Source organism: Homarus americanus, unplaced genomic scaffold, assembly GCF_018991925.1.
Source record: "Homarus americanus isolate GMGI-L3 unplaced genomic scaffold, GMGI_Hamer_2.0 scaffold11022, whole genome shotgun sequence".
Taxonomy (NCBI): domain Eukaryota; kingdom Metazoa; phylum Arthropoda; class Malacostraca; order Decapoda; family Nephropidae; genus Homarus; species Homarus americanus.
The window spans coordinates 15,480,051-15,490,688 of NW_024737068.1; the positions used below are offsets into that span (position 1 = coordinate 15,480,051).

General features: G+C 41.9%; 1 long non-coding RNA gene across 1 annotated transcript; it reads right to left on the reverse strand.

Moving 5' to 3' along the window:
- Nucleotides 1-321: 321 nt before the first annotated feature.
- LOC121873003 lies at nt 322-7,144 on the reverse strand. The gene is made up of 3 exons (XR_006090191.1): nt 5,959-7,144; nt 1,056-1,133; nt 322-796 (listed from the first exon to the last, which is right to left on the reverse strand). It is a non-coding gene; the product is annotated as an uncharacterized LOC121873003 (long non-coding RNA).
- Nucleotides 7,145-10,638: the final 3,494 nt, after the last annotated feature.

A 10,638-nucleotide genomic window follows, 5' to 3' on the forward strand; every position in this document is an offset into this window, starting at 1 on the left:
ATGGATGGTTCATTCTCGTTGTAAGGAGGCTCGTTCAGTTAATTCAATGGTTTCACTCTCCTCGCCACCACCTCCCCCGTTGGTTCTGGGTGCGTTGCTTTGGTGCGAGGAGTGTTTTCCATCTTTTGTCTTTCTTTGTTTGGCATAGCAATGGCAGGCTGCCAGAATTATAACTAGTATTACCAATAAAACCACTATAACACACAAACACAAAAGATTGGTGAGACAACAATAACAAAATTCTTGATCTTGAACACTGGGGAGGTGCGTGGCTGTGGGTGGTGGAGTGACAGGTGTATACAATGATGTTAGAAGGGGTGGTGGTGACAGGTGTACTCAATGATGTTATAGTTGTGGGTGGTGGAGTGACAGGTGTACTCAATGATGTTATAGCTGCGGGTGGTGGAGTGACAGGTATACAATGCAGATTTCCAACAACATTATTTAGGTTATTATGATTCGAACGTGAACACTCCTGGTCCAGGAAAAGATATAACAAGTGCTTATAGTTTTGAGCATGTAACGTAATGTGACAGAATGTGGTGTGTTTTGTTATAGATTCAAAAGGTTTACAATATTTGAGCAGTTCGATATGTGATCTAAAGTCTGTCAAGTTGACATCACTGCTCTTCTTGATGGCTTCTGCCAGAGTGAAGTTAGGGCAGCATTTTACTCTTTCCGTGTTATCAAAGAGATGAGGGCAGGTAACACTGACTATTTGTATGTTATCTTCTGTTAAATTGGCCCAAAGTTTCTCCTTTTGGTCATCTTGCACGGCTTTTGAGCATTCAGGAATCTGGAAAACAAATAACTAAATTATACTAACACACACACACACACATTTATCTTGCTGTAAGCTGCACTTCAATAATAATTTTGTACCGACAAATATACAGTTTATGCAAATATATAACATCAGATCCATCAAAGGTGTCTGACGTTCTTGTGTGAACACTATAGTGGTGGAAGACCTGTACTGTATATAGTTGTGTTTATTATTAATGACACACCTGCGGTAACAAGGCTGAGGAAACGTGAAGATGAAGACAGTTTACCTGAAGAGCGACAGTAGTAGTGGCAACCATCAACATGAGCGACTGTAGCAGCTTCATGACTGTACTCCACACTCTTCTCTGTAGAATGTTTTATTTTTTAATATAGTAATGTTGATAACTTATCCCATTAACTGATCTAAGATAAATGTGGTATTAAGTTATATGAGTTTGACCCTTAAGTGACCACCTTCTGATAGCTGAACTGTAGGGAGCACGCACACACACACACACACACACACACACACACACACACACACACACACACACACACACACATACACACACATACACACACACACACACACACACACACACACACACACACACACACACACACACACACACACACACACACACACACACACACACACACACACACACACACACACACACACACACACACACACACACATACACATACACACACGAACATCGTGATTAAACATTCATAACTTCATAAATAACATCTCTCTATCTATCTCTATCTATCTATCTATCTATCTATCAATCCAAAAAATAACTTACCTGAGCTGACCCCTCGACTTGACCTTACCTGAGCTGACCTCCCCTAACTTGACCTTACCTGAGCTGACCTCCCCTAACTTGACCTTACCTGAGCTGACCTCCCCAAACTTGACCTTACCTGAGCTGACCTCTAACTTGACCTTACCTTAGCTGACCTCTAACTTGACCTTACCTTAGCTGACCCCCTGATTTGACCTTACCTGAGCTGACCACCCCTGACTTGAGCTGACCCCCCGGCTTGCCTTACTTGAGCTGGAGTGTAGTTTATATTGCCTTTTTAACTAGCATACAACGTATCAATTATTTTCGTATTGTTATCAATAAAATCGACTATTCATATAATTCCTAATATCCGCGGATTTAACGAGCACCGCTACTCCGCTATCTTGGCTCGCCTCATTGTCCTCGCTTATATATCACAGACGGGCAAGAGGTGACCTAATTGAAGTGTATAAACATCTCAAAGGGTGCCCGCCCCACAAGGGGTCACAGCTCAAGGTTGAAGAAGCCACAAGTCTAGAGAGGGAAAAAATCGGAGTTAGAGTTGTAAACTCTTGGAACAATCTGTCAGGGAGTGAGATGACGGCACCGAGTGTGAGCTCTTTCAAGACAAAAACTTGACCAACACTGGAGGAGGTTTCCGATATATTCAGGAGGCAGTTCCTGGTCAATACTTGTCAACAGTGCGTAAGTGAGACCTGACTGGCCTCCCAAGCGCCTAACGAGCCGATTATAGTACGTTTTATCTCAGCTGAGAAGAGATGCCCCGCCTCTTACTCAAGAGTTACAGTTGATTAGCTGTTGCAAATCTGTCCGATTTCGTCCTGACTGCGAACAACTTTCATATTTCCCGCCTTTGTTGACTGCCATGTAATAATTCAATGTGATTCTGAACTTTTACAATGTTAGTTTTTACATAATGTAGTAATAATGATACTTAATTTGTCTTAATAAGCCTTATATTGTGGGTAAAAATAAGTATTGTATATATTAAATGCGTCCTCCTAAAGCGTAATTTGCTAACAGAGTTTAACAGTTATTATTCATGTATAAGATTTCTGATAAACTTCCTACGTGCTCACGTTTGAAATAATGAATGTATGTATCTTTATATAATTTAGCTAAATATCTTTCTCGTCAGAAACGGTCATCCAAACTTTATTAGAAATACATCATTACTTCAGGACAAGATAGGATAGATTTGCAACAGCTAATCAGGTGTAACTCTTGAGGAGGGAGCGGGTCACAGTGTTCCCACAAGTTCAGATGAAGAATTCCCTAAACTAAGGTTGAAAATTCCCTAGATTGGATCAAAATTCCCCAAATTCACACACACACACATATATATATATATATATATATATATATATATATATATATATATATATATATATATATATATATATATATATATATATATATATATACAGTATATATATATATCGGTTTAAAATGAAAGTTTTATTGTGGTTTTTAATATTGTTTTGGTTTTATTGTTTTATCATTATTATTTGGTTAATATATTTGGGGCAGAAACAAAATAAAATTATTGTTTTGGTTTTTCTGACAAGAGTAAACACTCCACTAATATTTCGAGTATTTACCGGTACTTAATCAAAGGTATAGAATCCACCAAAACATAAATGTATACCAAATTAACTACTTAATTAAAAAAAAAATGATTCCAACACTTTATTTAGAGTTTATGATATTTTATGAGTTATGACTTGAGTATATCAACAATGAGTTGATGAGCTTCTGAATCGGAAGCATTGCTCTTGACATTTGGCTCAAGTTCAGCAGTTGGATGATAGTACAAATTCAGTTGATCAGCAGGTATGCCAATCCTTCCTTTCCATGTAGTAGCCCCACAATACTTTCTCTCTTCATGTTTTCATGAAAGATGTTGACTCAGAGACCTGGTATTGGTATAATATAAACCAAACACACTCAAATTACCTAATTATTCCCCAAAATATTCAAAATTCCCCAGAAATTCCCTCAAAAGCCCATTTCCCTAGATTTGTCCCCAGATGTGTCCAGATTTCCCAATCTGGGGACAAATTTCCCAGAAGTGGGAACGCTGGCGGGGCATCTCTTCTCAAATGGGAAAAGACGCACTATAGTGGTTGAAGTGAATAAAAGTAAAAGTAAGTAAAGTCAAGGTTTTAACAGCTTTGGTTATTTTTGTCAATCCACAAAAAAAAATATTTGTTTTCTTTGTTTAGGCTCCTTACCTGCCACATTCATTAACCCCTATAACATTATGAAAAATAGTTTCTTGGATAATATATTACTGAAGAGCCGGTAGGTGCTGCCACCTTTCGACCACCAACTTGTTTTATCATTATCATTCACTCGTCTATGACTCCTCTAACAATTTTATGTATAAATTTTTTCTAAACTTTTTAGACATATTGTTGTTTTCTCAGGGGTAAATACACTTCGTAAGCAATATGAACTGTCATTGTGTTCATTACACCTAATAGTCGCAATAATAATACTAACTAGACTCTAGAGCAGTGGTTCTCAACCTTTTTACTACCACGCCCCCTCTAGGAATTGGTCCTTCCCTCCACGCCCCCCTTGCATCTATGAAAAAAATTCCCTCCCAGATTTTAAAGAAAACTGAAAAATATTGTGTTTTTAGTCTTTTTATTGAGTATAAATTAGTGAGATACTTGACACTGCTTCTTAGTTACTAGATCTTGAATGCGTGGTTGAATGCCAGAGAGTGCACAACGTAAATCCCCTTCAACGTTCAGCCTGTTTCTGTACTTGGTCTTGACAGCAACGAGCGTGGAAAATGCAGCTTCACAAAGATACGTGGATCCGAACATAGTTAGAATCCGAAGAGCCTGATGTGAGATCAAAGGGTAAACAGGAAGGTACTTGACCCAGAACGTCTCAAGATCCAGTTCTTTGAAGTTTTCCTTAGTTGTGGAGATGAACTTCAACTCAAGAAACTCCTCTTGCACTTCATCCGAAACATCAGCTACTTCACATTGAAATGGGTTCCTGATGAATTTCCAGGCTACACGCTTCTCAACTATCTCTGGGAAGTATCTGATGAATTCTGTTTTCAAGTCAGTTAGATGAGTGATTACTTGTTTCTTTAACTCAGAATCAAGGTTACCGTGTATGAGAGCAGAATCCAAGTTACTAAAACTGGCTGTATTTCCCTGCTGAATTCGACACTTCCAGAGGTCGAGTTTGGCCATGAAGGTTCGAATGGTGTCGTGGTGCATGATGATGTTGATGTTTTTCCCTTGTAGTTTAAGGTTGAGAGCATTCAACGCTTCGAAGATGCCCACCAGGTAAGCTAGAGATAGCTGAAAGCCTTCAGACTGGAACTTGTCATGGAGATCTGCCTTCTGCTTCGAATCAAGAAATATTGCTACTTCTTCTCGTAGTTCATAAAGCCGTCCAAGCATGTTCCCCTTTGATAGCCATCGTACGTTCGTGTGAAAAAGCAAGGTTTCATGTTCAGATTCCATATCCTTACACAACAGTTTGAAGAGACGACTGTTTAAGGCTCCAGCTTTGATAAAGTTGACTACCTTGATAGCCTCGTTCAGGACATCCCTCATTTCAGCAGGTAAAGTTCTGGATACTAAGGATTCACGATGAAGTATGCAGTATGTACCTACAACAGACGGATTTTTTTCTTTCACCATTGTAATGAATCCAAACTGCAGACCAAGCATGGCTGGAGCTCCATCAGTGCACACCCCTACCAGCGAGTCCCACGAAAGTTGGTTTTCCTGAAAGAAGTTTGATACATCATGAAAAATAGCTGCTGCTGTTGTACAACTTTCCATGGGGTGACAGAACAGCATTTCCTCTTTTACACTGTTGCCTGACACACCTCAACAGCCTTAACTGAATAAATGTGAGAGAAGAGGGATTATTGCCACGGACGTGTGCAGAAGACTGGGAGAGAACGGGGCTCACCAGTCACCAACGAGCAGTATACAGGTCCAGGACGAGTTAACCCCCCCTCCCCCCATGGGTTTCGAGGGATAGGGAGGGGGTCAATAAGTACAGAAAATGGTAAGCCCTAAGTCAAAAAAGTAGCCTATAGAAAACTAAAGTTATAAGGCGATACTTTTGCATTTTTTCATAAACTTCTCAATATTAGCCCACGCTCTTGTTAAGAGAATAAAAACTATAATTATAATTAGAGAAATTCCTACTTTTTCCCTAGGGCTTGCGCCCCCCCTGGAAATTACTGACGCCCCCCAGGTTAAGAACCACTGCTCTTGAGGATAATTACATCAGTAAATCCCCTAGTTAATTACCTAACCAAATAATTTACCTCACTTGACGAGTATAGCGAAGATTCACTCTAAAATAAACTAAAATTACAGTGAATTACCTGAAATGCACTTATTGGAGTACAGTAATACGGCGAAATACGGTGCGTGCGTAAATCGAGCAACAGTCACACAACAATTAATATTCACAAATACACTAAATGATATAAAATGCTTGTTACATCTTACTACAGTACGCAATGAGGCAATATTTAGTGCTTAATTTATTTGTATTAATTTAGTTTCTTTAATTACATGGAAAGCCTGTAGTTTTAGTGTATTAGGGCGACTGTGGTTATGGTGGAGGTGACATTGTCTTGGTGTGCCAGTACAGCTGAAATATTCTGTCGTCTACAGGTAACTTCAGGTGTGTCATAGGCGTTTCAGTATGACACAAGTAACATTGGGTGTCATAAACGTTTCAGTATGACACAAGTAATCACAGGTGTGTCATAAACGTTTCAGTATGACACAAGTAACATTGGGTGTCATAAACGTTTCAGTATGACACAAGTAATCACAGGTGTGTCATAAACGTTTCAGTATGACACAAGTAACATTGGGTGTCATAAACGTTTCAGTATGACACAAGTAATCACAGGTGTGTCATAAACGTTTCAGTATGACACAAGTAACATTGGGTGTCATAAACGTTTCAGTATGACACAAGTAATCACAGGTGTGTCATAATCGTTTCAGTATGACACAACATTGGGTGTCATAAACGTTTCAGTATGACACAAATAATCACAGGTGTGTCATAAACGTTTCAGTATGACACAAGTAACATTGGGTGTCATAAACGTTTCAGTATGACACAAATAATCACAGGTGTGTCATAAACGTTTCAGTATGACACAAATAATCACAGGTGTGTCATAAACGTTTCAGTATGACACAAGTAACATTGGGTGTCATAAACGTTTCAGTATGACACAAATAATCACAGGTGTGTCATAAACGTTTCAGTATGACACAAGTAATCACAGGTGTGTCATAAACGTTTCACTGTGACACAAGTAACCACAGGTGTGTCATATATGTGTCACTGTGTCGTGTACTGTGTCCATGTAGTAAAGTCTGTGGCAGTATAGGTTTTAGTAAGTGTAGTGTCTTAAGAGTGTACCGCATTATGGTCCGTCACCACACACTGATCACTGTGTTTTAGCGCTGTCACTTATGGTGTAGTGACTGGCGGCGGAGTAACACACACACCTATATATACGAGTACACGACACTACTGTATCAACTATTGTCCCAAGGATAGTGTGTGTGGGTGTGTGGGTGAACAGATAAGATGATAACAGAAATCAAGGAACATTTCAGATAAACTCTTCTTATCGTAAAAGTGATCCAGGAAGTCAAGGTTCAAGGTGTGGTGTATTGTGTTGTGGGTGTTATGTGGTGTGGGTGTTGTGTTGTATTGTGCTGTGGGTGTTGTGTGGTGTGGGTGTTGTGGTGTGGTGTATTGTGTTGTGGTGTGGTGTATTGTGTTATGGGTGTTGAGTGGTGTGGGTGTTGTGGTGTATTGTGTTATGGGTGTTGAGTGGTGTGGGTGTTGTGGTGTGGGTGTTGTGTGGTGTGGGCGTTGTAGTGTGGTGTATTGTGCTGTGGGTGTTGGAGATGTTCGGGGTACTTGGTTCTAACTACAGGAGCGAACATAAACACCTGTAGAGTTCTATAGGTTCTTATTAACGGAAATATACAAGGTAGTCCTTACACTCCTATAGGGTCAACTGACCTCTCTCTGACCTCTCAGGCGACATGTGGTAAGTGGTACATTAGCAGCTTCCAGATGTCGCCAGGCACATTTATCTAAGCGTGTGGTGACATGAAAGAGGGGCATTGCCACACGCTACTGACTAGAGAAATAATGTGTATATATAGAGTACATACATGGTATACATACAATATACATAATATACATACAGGTGTTGTGCGGTTTCTTTACGCCATTTGCCTCTGTCTACCCAGCAGTAATTGGGAACCTGGATGTTAATAGATTTGCGAATCGTGCTCTGGGGTAATGGTTAGCCAGTACAGTTGGCGAGTTGTCCGGTCTTCTCGGGCTATTCCTTGACACTGGGTCATGCAGCTCGTTAACTTAACGTGTGGTTGTTGAGTTGGCGACAGCTTCTACACCTTAAACACTGGGTCATGCAGCTCGTTAACTCAGGGTGTGGTTGTTGTGTTGGCGACAGCTTCTACACCTTAAACACTGGGTCATGCAGCTCGTTAACTCAGGGTGTGGTTGTTGTGTTGGCGACAGCTTCACTACAGCCTTAAACGACTGGGTCATGCAGCTCGTTAACTCAGGGTGTGGTTGTTGAGTTGGCGACAGCTTCTACACCTTAAACACTGGGTCATGCAGCTCGTTAACTCAGGGTGTGGTTGTTGTGTTGGCGACAGCTTCTACACCTTAAACACTGGGTCATGCAGCTCGTTAACTCAGGGTGTGGTTGTTGTGTTAGCGACAGCTTCTACACCTTAAACACTGGGTCATGCAGCTCGTTAACTTAGGGTGTGGTTGTTGTGTCGGCGACAGCTTCTGCACCGTAAACACTGGGTCATGCAGCTCGTTAACTCAGGGTGTGGTTATTGTGTTGGCGACAGCTTCTACACCTTAAACAAATTCACGCCTAGATGGCCCTTGGGCCAGCCATCTTCGTTACACGAGGGACAACCATTATGTGTAGTGCGGGTGTCGTGGTGTGGTGTATTGTGCTGTGGGTGTCGTGTAGTGTGGGTGTTGTGGTGTATTGTGTTGCTGTGGGTGTTGTGGTGTGGTGTAGTATGCTGTGGGTGTTGTGTGGTGTAGGTGTTGTGGTGCAGTTGTTGTGTAGTGTGAGTGTTGTGATGTGGTGTAGTGTGGTGCGGGTGTCGTGAGTACATAAGATCATAAGAACATAAGAATGGAGGAAACTGCAGCGGGCCTATTGGCCCATACTGGGCAGTCCCATTTACACCCAACCCCTATTGCTCATATATCCATCCAACCTATGTTTGAAGCTATCCAGCCTATTCGAGTTCACGATGATATTTGGTAACTTGTTCCACTCGTTCACGATTCTATTTCAAAACCAATGTTTACCTATTTCGCGCCTAAATCTAAATTTGTCTAATTTAAAACCATTGTTACGAGTTCGCTCCTGGTTGGATAGTTTGAGTACCTTAGTAATGTCCCCTTTGTTTAGCCCTGCCTTCCATTTATACCTCTATCATATCGCCACTCACTCTACGTCTCTCGAGGGAGTGTAGATTAAGATGCTTTAACCTGCCTCTATACTCAAGGTTCCTAATGCCCGGGATTAGTCTTGTCATTCTCCTCTGAATTCTTTCCAAGGATTCTATATCCATTCTGTAATACGGTGACCAGAACTGAACTGTGTAACCTTTATCTTCACTACTTAATCTTATGTTCTTTACGAGTAATATTTATCTAGATTATCTTCCAATATGGGGGTACAATATGTCTTCAAAGATTGGCATATTATCTTTTTTATCATGAGGAGAGCCTTCCGGGTTAACACAGTATCAACGACTCAATCAGTAGCTAGATCACCTGACTGGCAGTACACACACACTAAAACTTACCTTCCCGTCGCATCACCCTCTGTATCTCCTCCGTCACCCTGCACACCCCCTCCCTCACTCAACACACACCCTCTCTCACCATTTACATCACTTACTTCACCCCCCCACACCCTCTTCTTCACCCTCTACGCCCCCTCCCTCACCCCACACACCCCCTTTTCACCCTTTACGTCCCCTCTCTCACCCTCCACACCCTCTTCTTCACCTTCCACACATCCCTCCTTCAACCCACACATCCTCCTCTTCAACCCAAGCACCCTTTCTCTCACCCCCTAACCCCCCATTTACCTCTCTTACCCACCCCTCCACACTACCCCCAGAGAGGCAACGCGACGTGACTAATAATTATAAAAGTTATCACTACCACCAACACAACTTATTATCCCGCCTTCATTTGTTTCTTCCTCCCCCCTCCCTCTTCTTCCTACTCCCTCCTCCTCCCCCCTCCTCCCTATTTATCGTTCCTACAGGAGGATAGTGGTGACAGGTGGTCGTCTTTCGTGGCCTCTCCGGGGAATCTTCGTCAGACAGGTGGATACTTCTGCAGAGAGCAGTGTATATATCCTGGTGGGTTGGGAAGAATATTATTGTGATGGGTATTGTATTAGATGTGGGGTGGAGGGGGTCGTATTGGTACTAGTTGTGGGCTGGGGGGTCGTACTGGTATTAGTTGTGGGGTGAAGAGGGTCGTACTGGTATTAGTTGTGGGGTGAAGAGGGTCGTACTGGTATTAGTTGTGGGGTGAAGAGGGTCGTACTGGTATTAGTTGTGGGGTGAAGAGAGTCGTACTGGTATTAGTTGTGGGGTGAAGAGGGTCGTACTGGTATTAGTTGGGGTGAAGAGGTCGTACTGGTATTAGTTGTGGGGAAGAGGGTCGTACTGGTATTAGTTGTGGGTGAAGAGGGTCGTACTGGTATTAGTTGTGGGGTGAAGAGGGTCGTACTGGTATTAGTTGTGGGGTTAAGTGGGGTGAAGAGGGTCACTGGTATTAGCTGGTGTACTGGTATTAGTTGTGTGAAGAGGGTCGTACTGGTATTAGAAGTGGAAGAGGGTCGTACTGGTATTATGTTGGGGTGAAGAGGGTCGTACTGGTATTAGTGGGGGTGAAGGACGTACTGGTATTAGTTGTGGGGTGAAGAGGGTCGTAC